Here is a 9,635-nt window from a genome sequence, read left to right as displayed (position 1 = left end):
ACTCACTCATAATTGGTTTCTAGCCACAAATAAAGGTCAGTGAGTCTTTATTTTGATATCCTAAAGAAGCTAAATATGAAGGTGAACCCAAATAACCACATAGAAACTGTATTAATTAAATCACTGTTTGGCCCATTAGCTCTAGTTTCTTATTGGCTATTATTTACAGCTTAATTTAACTTAATTAATTTCTATTAATTTGTGTATTTCCATGTGGCTGTGGCTTACTGGGTAAAGCTCTAACTAGTGTCCATCTCAGGCTGTGGATCCATGGCATCTCTCTCACTCTACTTTCTTCCTCCCAGAATTCAGTTCCATCTTCCCTGCCTACCTAAGTTCTGCCCTATCAGGCCAAGGCAGTTTCTTTATTCATTAACCAATACAAGCAACACATAGAAAGAAGGACGTCCTAAACCAACATTGTTCTACATCATTTTAGTAAATTTTCATTTGTTTCTAGGTATTTTGATATTACATTGTTACATTCTGAGTTCTATATGAAGTGGTACTCAAACTGCTTGCAAATCAGCTTGATCCCTTTGAAGCTTCATTTTAAATTTTATTAGAATAGCATATCCAATTTAGGAGACAGACAAAGAATCAAGGAATCCTCCTAGGATGTCACATGATCCTCTCTGCAGTTTCACCTGTCTCCCGTAATTCCCTTTACCTCACTCTGGCCAAAAACTGGTCTTTTCCTCTTTAAATCACTGAGATGCATACGCTGCTTGGCCTCTCATTTTTGAAGCACAATCCAGTAACTGTGTAATGGCACAAAGTCTACGTGATCTGAGAGTACAAGTCATTTTCTTTTCTTCCCTTTGAAATCACAGAACTTTATTTCTGTAACTACCTCCTTAAAAATTTGAAGTATTCATTTTTTTATGTTTTAATACTTTAATATATTTATGACCAGAGAGTTAGGATAGTACATATTATTTCCACATTCTCATACATACTAACTGAGAGACCTGCTATCATTTAGGTAGGGGACAAACACAGGTTTGAGAAGCCTCATCCAAACTGCACCTGAGCCTCACATTAGCAAAGAACTTGGTAGAAACATGGCAATTTCCCCTCATCATCCCCATTTAACAACAGAAAGGCAGGATCTTACACGCTACAAACTGGATTATATGATGCCCAAACAATTTTCCTAGACAGTGTCAACAATAAAAAAAAGAATTGAGCAAGCACAGAGTAAACATATACAATAAATAATCAAGAGAAAATTAGAGAAAAAAAAACAAATAACTACCTAATGAGAATGCCACAGTCAATCATCAAGAAGGCTAAAGTACCCGTAAATACTGCATTAAATACCCAGAAATCAAAAGGACAGGCAAGTAAGGCAATAAGAAATAGGACAGACTCACCAAAACAACCTAAATTATGTGTCTCAAGTCCCAAAAAACTAAAGAACAAACAGTGCCTACCACTATGAACATTACAGACTTATAGCTGAGTTTCACTAAAAGGAAATACCAATGAATATGTACATTATGATTCTGCTAATCTATAAATTACATGAACAGCTAAAACTGTCCTGTGAAAATTGAGTTTGTGTTAATTTGTGGGGGCAGCAGTACCTGTGAGTGAATGTAATGGTCTACCACTGCTTACTATTCTGAATTCAATTCTATTTACAATAGGCAATTTTTCAAAATTCACCGAATTTTCCTCATGACAGGTATATTTAACTTGGGCAGGTATTACTTTTCAATATAGCATTTTTCCACAGATTCACAGATTTACTGACATCAAAACCAGTTTTCCCATCTTTATATTTGTAATCTGTATTAATTAGATTTTGGGGAGGGATGGAAAAATCTCAGATAAACAACAAAAGAAGGAAAACTTTATTTTGGCTCAAGAATTTCTGTGGCTTCCATTCCACATTGGCTGGGCCTACTGATTTGGGCCTGATGAGACTCATGTTAATGTATGCCTATTGAGATATAAAGCTCCCTCAAAATATTTTTTAACTACCAAGAATAAAATGATAACAATTGTTTCTCTAGTAACTTGGTGAAAATTAACCCAACTTACATCAGAGTCCAACAAACTTGTATAATCTGGTTTCAAAATTACTTTTGTATCATCAATTATTTTTCAATTCTACTTAAAGAGTCATTTATATTTTTTTCTTTGCAGTGTGTTGTGTTCAGTCAGTCCTCACAGATGTACAATAACCTTACTTTTCAGAAATATTTTTAAACTAGAGCAATTTTTTTTAAAAAAAAAATTGAGTGACTGTGATATTTATTTCATTCTGCTCTAGAACTGCATCAAAACATGTCAACAAGGACCTTGGCAATATGGAGGAGAATAAAAAGCTAGAGGAAAACAACCACAAAACAGAAGCCTAAGAGAGGAGTGGTTCCAAGTCTCCAGGTAAGTGGGACTTGGGGGGTGTCCTAGAGGCGACTCCTGGGAGGTGGGGATGCCCTGTGGGAATGAAACCCAAACTTCACTTGCTAATGCTTCTTAATTATAGCTCCCCAAACAGAAAGATGGCTTCAAAAGGGACCATCATTGACTCGTTGCTTTTAGAAGAAAGGCTCTTTCCAGTCCCCTCAACCTCCTCAACATAATTATTATCCCTGAATAATAAAATCCATTTTGGGGATTCTTTTGACATCTCATTTGCATTTTGTTTTTTAATGCCAAAAAATTTTGCCGCACACAAAGAAGCTTTATTTTATGAGTTGGTGTTTGGGTTCAGTAAGCACAAACTCTAAATTTATTTTTAAAACCCATTAGAATAAATTTTAATATATAAATACTTTAATCCAAGGATATGGCATAATTGTGAGTGTATTTACATAGGCATCTCTTCACTCATTTTAATGAAAAGGCTGACAAGCTAGTACACACGCACATGCACACATACAAAGGCTTTCTTCTCGGTAGTACATGTATACTATGTTTGTATGAGTGCATATGCACACAGGTACCTACATGTACAAATACATAAGCATAACGTATGTATTAGTGCTACATATATTGCATATATTCATCTATATTAACTGCATCTGTACGATTTTTTAAGGTGGTCTTGAAAAGGTATATGTCTCAGTGATATTACCACACACAACTTGATCATTTTCTTTTTGTGCCCCCTTGAGACCAACAAAGGCATCATTTGAATTAATTAGTCTGTGTGTCATAATGATAATTGCTACCACTAGCAAGGTGTAAAAAGCCCAACTGCACCAGGAGATGGTAGCATACACCTTTAATTCCAGCACTCAGGAGGGAGAGATGGGTTTGAGACCAGCCTGAGCTACAGAGCGAATTCCAGTGCAGCCGTGAATACAGACAGGGAAACTCTGTCACAAAACAAAATGAAACAAAACAAAAGAAAAAAAACTAACAAACAAACAAAAGCCCAATGCTGTGAACTTTGGGTATAGTATAAATTAACGGCAAGTCACAGTCTGAACGGGTCATTTGAGCTGATTTCACAGCAAAGACAGAGGACATGGCAAAGAATTACAACTGGAAGGCTGTCCCCAGGAGAGAAATGTGACAGAACTGAAATGAGATCAGTTTACAAAGTCTATTAGCTGGACTCTCAAAGAGATTGAGGAGTGAGCACTAGGCTCATGTTCCTACTCAGCTCGCTGGGACCCAAATACGTCCCTGGCACGTCACAACTTCTTTTCTATCACTACTCTCTTTTTCTCAATTCCATGTAAATGCACTCTTTGTTGGCCTCAAAAATGGGCTGAGTTCCATCTCACTGTAGAACTGAAGACACGCCCCACAAATTAGACTGCGATATAGGGATGGATGCATTTTAAATCTGAAATGTAATGAGATATTCTCGTTATTAATGACATTATTAAGAGGGAAATCATGATTCCCTTCTTATCTTTATACAAATTAATCATGTCTTGCAAAAGGAGGACAGGAGAAAGGGAAAGAGGAAAGGGAGTGAAGGAGGGAAGAGAGAGGGAGGGAGGGAAGGAAGGAAGGAAGGAAGGAAGGAAGGAAGGAAGGAAGGAAGGAAGGAAGGAAGGAAGGAAGGAACAAGACGTCATCAATTCCAAAACCGTGTAGTAGAATGACTAGGGCTGGGTTGACAGTTGACTCAGGATATCAGGGTTCTACAAATAATCCCTTCTATGATGTAATTATTGCCACTTTTAGACCAAAGGATCTGTTGATGGTGAAAAATGACTGTTATGGTAACTGATATGTTTTCTCATTTCAGAGAAAACCCATATAGACAAATTGAAGCATGGACATGGATTGTATTTAAGACACATACAAAGACAATGACAGCAATTCATGGTTCAAGTATTAAGCAGTTCATCCTCCCAAGCTGTCACAGGATCTTAGAGAATTATCTCAAGTGAAACAATGAAACAAAGTTATAAAATCAAATAACAGCAAGATTTGGCAGCCATGATAATAGGTCATATGTTGTATTTTGTTTGTTTTTTTTTCTGTAAATGTCTGCACTAAGGATTTCCTTTCAGTTTGCCTTTTATGTAAATTTTTTACGTAGCTATTTTTATACACTGTAAGCTTTGTTCTGGGAGTGGCTGTTAATTGGATGTATAATGTAATGTTTTATTTCAATTGTTTATATGGATAGTCTGAGCAGGTACGGTTCTGATTCTGATTGCTATCAATAATGCCCCAAATTTTCTTACAAGGACCTGAAACCCAAAGGTTGCCGTTTGCAAGGTTGGGGACATATACCTCGCCCAATCAGAAGCTGGCTTCTTAATTCTGAGAATAGGAGGCCAGCCCAAGCGAGAGTCAGGAGCACTACAGGGTGTGATGACCTGTGTGCTGCCAGCATGCTCTCAGAAGCAAGTCCCAGATACAAACAGCAACACCACGTGAATGATACTCCCCAACTGACAATTCTGTCTTCTCTGAAGAAGACATGCACAGAACTTGGGTCACATTTACTTAACAACACCTTCTAGGAGATTACACTCAGTCAAAAGAAAAGTTAGAAAAAAAATTAGGAAACCAAAACTTATTTTTTTTGGGAAGTTTGGAAAAAATGACAACTAGCGTTCCCGTTTTCACAGATTACATTGTAAATCACTGTAATTACAATTGGTGTTAAATCCTTTGGGTTATCCACTGCCTTAAAATGACACTTATTTCCTTTAAAATAAATAAAATAAGAGATATCAGTCAGAATTGCAGATTTATAACAGTGGTCATTATTAAAGCTGTGTTATTTTCCACAGAATATAGAATATATATATTTTTTTCGTGTGTGTTTTTGTTAACTACGCTACAGATATTGAATGCACCTTGAGATAATTTAGTGTTTTTAACTGGTACATAATTTATCAAGCAGTACATGAAAGTGTAATAATAAAACGTCTATGTATCTTTAGTTACATCAGATTTGTAACTTTATAAACATGTTTTCTGCCTGAGGAACTTTTTAAGGAGGTAGTGTACATGGGAACTTTTTGAAGTAGACTGAATGAGGCCCGTAGCAATTTGTGACTAGACTTTAATCTTTGCTCTTTCAGGTAGACGCTTGGTTTCTGGGATTACACTGCACAGCCATTTTGTCTGGGATTTACGTGTATAACTTTATCTGAGAAAATAAAAATGACTATTTCCAGGTATAGCACTATGTTCTTTGAGAGGAAAAGGAAATGTGGGGTTTGCCTTTAGACTCAAAGATTAAGCTGTTTTGAAGGCAATGAGAAACTAATAAAGATTCATCTCTGAAGGAGGTTGGGAATAATCTTTTGCCACTTCTGTGTATGGAGAGATGTGTCTTTGTACATTTGTAACCACTTGATATCTGAGCAATAGTGTCTCAGCTTAATAAAAGCTTCCTATAGTACATTGGTATGGACTAAATACACAAAATATTCTATTAGACTTAATGCTCTATTAAATGTGGGGGAAAAGAAAACATGTTATTTTGCCTCTAAACTTTGATTTATTCAAGTTTTATTTGGCAAGAAAAAAATTTAATCTTAATCAATATTTAAACCAAAGGGAAAGGGGAAAAACAAAACAAAACCAAAGTTCTTTGTTTTGCATGGCTAAGCCATTTTGTTTATCTCTGTAAATAATATGATTTCTTTTTGTTTTCTTTTCTTTTTCTCTTTAGAATTTTGTTAAAGAAATTCTAAAAGTTTTAAACACCTGCTTTCCACAATAAGCCATGAACACTACAGTGAGATTAGTTCTGTATTATTTTTTTTTTGCTTGTTTTGTTTGCTTTTTTTTTCCTTTGGTTTGGAAGATCAAAGGTTTAAAGTCTTACTCCTAAGATGTGTTTGCAGAAAAGTAACAGGGCAACAAAAAGAGAGTGTTTACTCTAGTCTGGCGCGGTGTACACTTGTAATTGTAACTGAGTCCAGGAACAGCTGTTATAGCCTAGACAGCAGCAGGAGAGACTCAGAGCTCTCGCCCAGGAGCCGATGTTTACAAGAGAGGACGGACAAGATGGCCACTTCTGCATCAGTGTCTGCATAAGGAGGAAGCTCGGGTGCTCTTGAGCAACTCCGCGTGCTCTCCCGCAGGAAAGAAGCTAATTTGCAGTTCTACTTCTGGGGTTTCTTTTCTCCAGTTGTACAGTTGGCCACAGATTTTTAACCAGTTCAAGGTTCACTCCCTATATGTAATTATAGGAATTGTATGTGGAAATGGATTAACATATCCCTCTATGCCTAAAAGAAAATAAAAATGAAATATGTCTTCACATATCTCTCACAGCTGTCTGCCTCTTGTCTGCAATGGGATGTTCATGTACAAAATGTGATTTTATTTAATAAAAAGTGCAAAAGTTGATATGATTGTCCATCCTTCTGGATTGGATTATGAAGGAATAAATGTACCTGTACTTCTTCCAGTCAGGAGGATACCTTGAGTTCTCACCAGTGGCAGTTTCTCAAGATGTCTTTCTTGACTGATAGGGCCACAATGCCCAAGGCTAACCCATTTTGCTATCCTTAGTTTTTAATTCAGAGGACCCTTCAGTTAATCTTTCTTTACCTCACTTTAGGTCACCATTTGAAGTTATCTAGATATGAACTTTCATAGAAATGTGCCTTTTTTATTAAAGTAAGATTGATATATTCAAGGTGAAAAGGGTGAAAAGTAACATTTTTGGAATAATTAGCCCTCTGGGCATAGTGGCTAAAGCGTAGAATCCCAGCCATCTTGGAGGTTAAGGTCAGTCACCAGGAGTTCGAAACTAGTCTGACTTACATCAGGAATTCCAGACCAGCCTGCACTAACAGAGTAAAGCTTCATCTTAAAAAGTTAAGGGAAATAGTGAGAGTTTGACTTTTCCTTTTCTGATTTGTAGCCCCTTGATCTCTTTTTCATTGTCTTATTGCTCTAGCTAGGACCTCAAGAACTATATTGAATAGATATGGAGAGAGTGGACAACCTTGTCTTGTTTCTGATTTCATTGGGATCGCTGTGAGTTTTTCTCCATTTAGTTTGATGTTTGCTGTTGACTTGCTGTATATGGATCTATCTACATGGGAAATAGAAGAAGACAAGATCTCCTGAGTAAATTGCGAACATGGGGACCATGGAAGAGGGTTGAAAGGGGAGGAAAAGAAAGGGAGGGGAGCAGAGAAAAATGTATAGCTCAATAAAATCAATTTTAAAAAAAAAGAAAAAAAATTAAAGAAAAAAGTTTGAACCCACCCCTTTTCCAGCCATTCATGAATCCTCTACTCACAAAACGTTGTAAGTAACATACATTCTCACTTCCCAGTGGAAGGTCAGGGTTGAGCGCTGTGACTCCCAGAAGCGCATTTCTGCATCAGCCTGACGCCTTGACTCAGAGTTTCTCAGAACACACTCCTTCAAGTTAATGAAATGAAAAGAAAGTAATTTACACGTCAGTTGATGGGACCAAAAAGATGATAATTTTAAGATGACTTCGTAATGGTATTATATTATTATTCTGCTGTATATAAGTGAATGCTCTTGAAAAATTTTTTGACATTAAAATATAATGACATCTCTCTCTCCCATTTCCTCCCTCCATATCCTCCCACATATTCCTCCCTGCTCTCCTTCAAATTCATGGGCTTTTTTATGAATCATTATTGTATGTATATGTATATATACATAATATATATGTACACATATATACATTTATATTCTTAAATCTAATCTGTTTAGTCTGAAAATGCTACTAGTATGTTTCTGTGTTAATTATTTAACACTAGACAACCATGCTATGCTCCTCCCTGGGGAAGGTCACCTCTTCTGCACCCTATTTTATTCAATATCACATTTGTTTGTTTTGTTTTTCAAACAGGGTTTCTCTGTGTAGCTTTGGGTTGGGCCCTGAAATTCACTCTGTTGACCAGGCTAGTTTCGAATATCAGAGATCCTCTGGCTACCAAGTGCTGGAATTAAAGGCCTGTGCCATCACCACCAGGCCAACATCACATTTTAAACACACACATATTGCTGTCGTATTTAAGAGACTGTAATAAGACAGACAAGAAGTAGATGTGTTATTTCTCTGTTTATTGACTTTCTTCTCTCTTGATAGAGATGATGCTATAATCCTAAGCTCACAGATGGAGAGAAACTGAATACATTTGTTTACAGTAACAGATGGGTCAGTGGTGCAAGATGGTCCAGTACTTATGTCCAAGATTTCAAAGTGCAAGCTGCACCTATTCTATACTCATCACCTCTCTTGTAAAGGTATACATCCCTCACTATGAAGACCCCAAGAAGACAACTTCACATTAAGTATCCAAACATTTCCTCTATTAACAATCAGAATCTCGTTGAAATTAAGATAATAAATAAAAAACATAAAATTTTATTCACTAGATGAATTTTTGTGTAAAAGATAGTTGCTTATAAATCCTAAATCTGAGGAATCTGATAGTAACTAATGCTATCTTTATTTTTAAGTGTAATACACTATACATGACATTATATGCATCCCATAAGAATGTATTTCCGTAAAAGTAGGGTGGGTTTCTTATGTAAGCTTTTTTACAAAAATGTGTTCTTAAAATATGCTTTATTCGGGAGGCATGAAGGCAGAACCCTGGAGCACATTTTCCCTCAGTCCCTCTGTCTTCACCAATTCATCATCCTCATTCAAATCCAATTCATTTCCCCCTAAATTGCCTTTCTCATTTTTCCTTGTAAATGCCTTTTACATTCAAAAGTATTCATAGGAAAATGAATGCATGGGCACAGAACTTTAAAAGCACATCTCATGTTCAGGTTATTTATCTTGTCTCTCTTTGTTAGCTGTCTCTGGGGAAGGTTTTACTTTGTAACAGCAGGCTAGTAGAACGTGAGAAAAGATCTCCAATTACCAATATAGACGTATGTCAACATAGACACACGCTGAAAGGACATTTTAATCTCCTGATATGCATGAGAAAACAGGATTTGATTAACAGAAGAGGAATTCATTTAAATAATCACAACATGGAAGTAGAAAAGGAGTGAAGATAATCATTGTGTGAAGGAGTAAAGATTCATTGATGGGTGGCATTATACAATGGTTCAAGGCCACCTGAAGGCCAGCAACTGCAATAAACTATACACAACTAAACATAATTGTGTAGACTCCATACCACCAATAAACACACGAGGGCCTCAGTGCCATCAATTAGTATTAAATTCTCTAAAAG

The 9,635-nt window shown here is 36.4% G+C and overlaps 1 long non-coding RNA gene across 1 annotated transcript; it reads left to right on the top strand.

The window, feature by feature from the left end:
* The first annotated feature begins 2,281 nt into the window (after nucleotides 1-2,281).
* LOC101995711 lies at nucleotides 2,282-6,710 on the top strand. Its single transcript, XR_258182.3, has 2 exons — nucleotides 2,282-2,394; nucleotides 4,220-6,710. It is a non-coding gene; the product is annotated as an uncharacterized LOC101995711 (long non-coding RNA).
* The last annotated feature ends 2,925 nt before the right edge of the window (nucleotides 6,711-9,635 follow it).

This window comes from Microtus ochrogaster, chromosome 2 (genome assembly GCF_000317375.1).
Source record: "Microtus ochrogaster isolate Prairie Vole_2 chromosome 2, MicOch1.0, whole genome shotgun sequence".
Taxonomy (NCBI): Eukaryota; Metazoa; Chordata; class Mammalia; order Rodentia; family Cricetidae; genus Microtus; species Microtus ochrogaster.
Note: the sequence above shows the minus strand (reverse complement) of the source record. Positions and strands in the feature narration are given on the sequence as shown.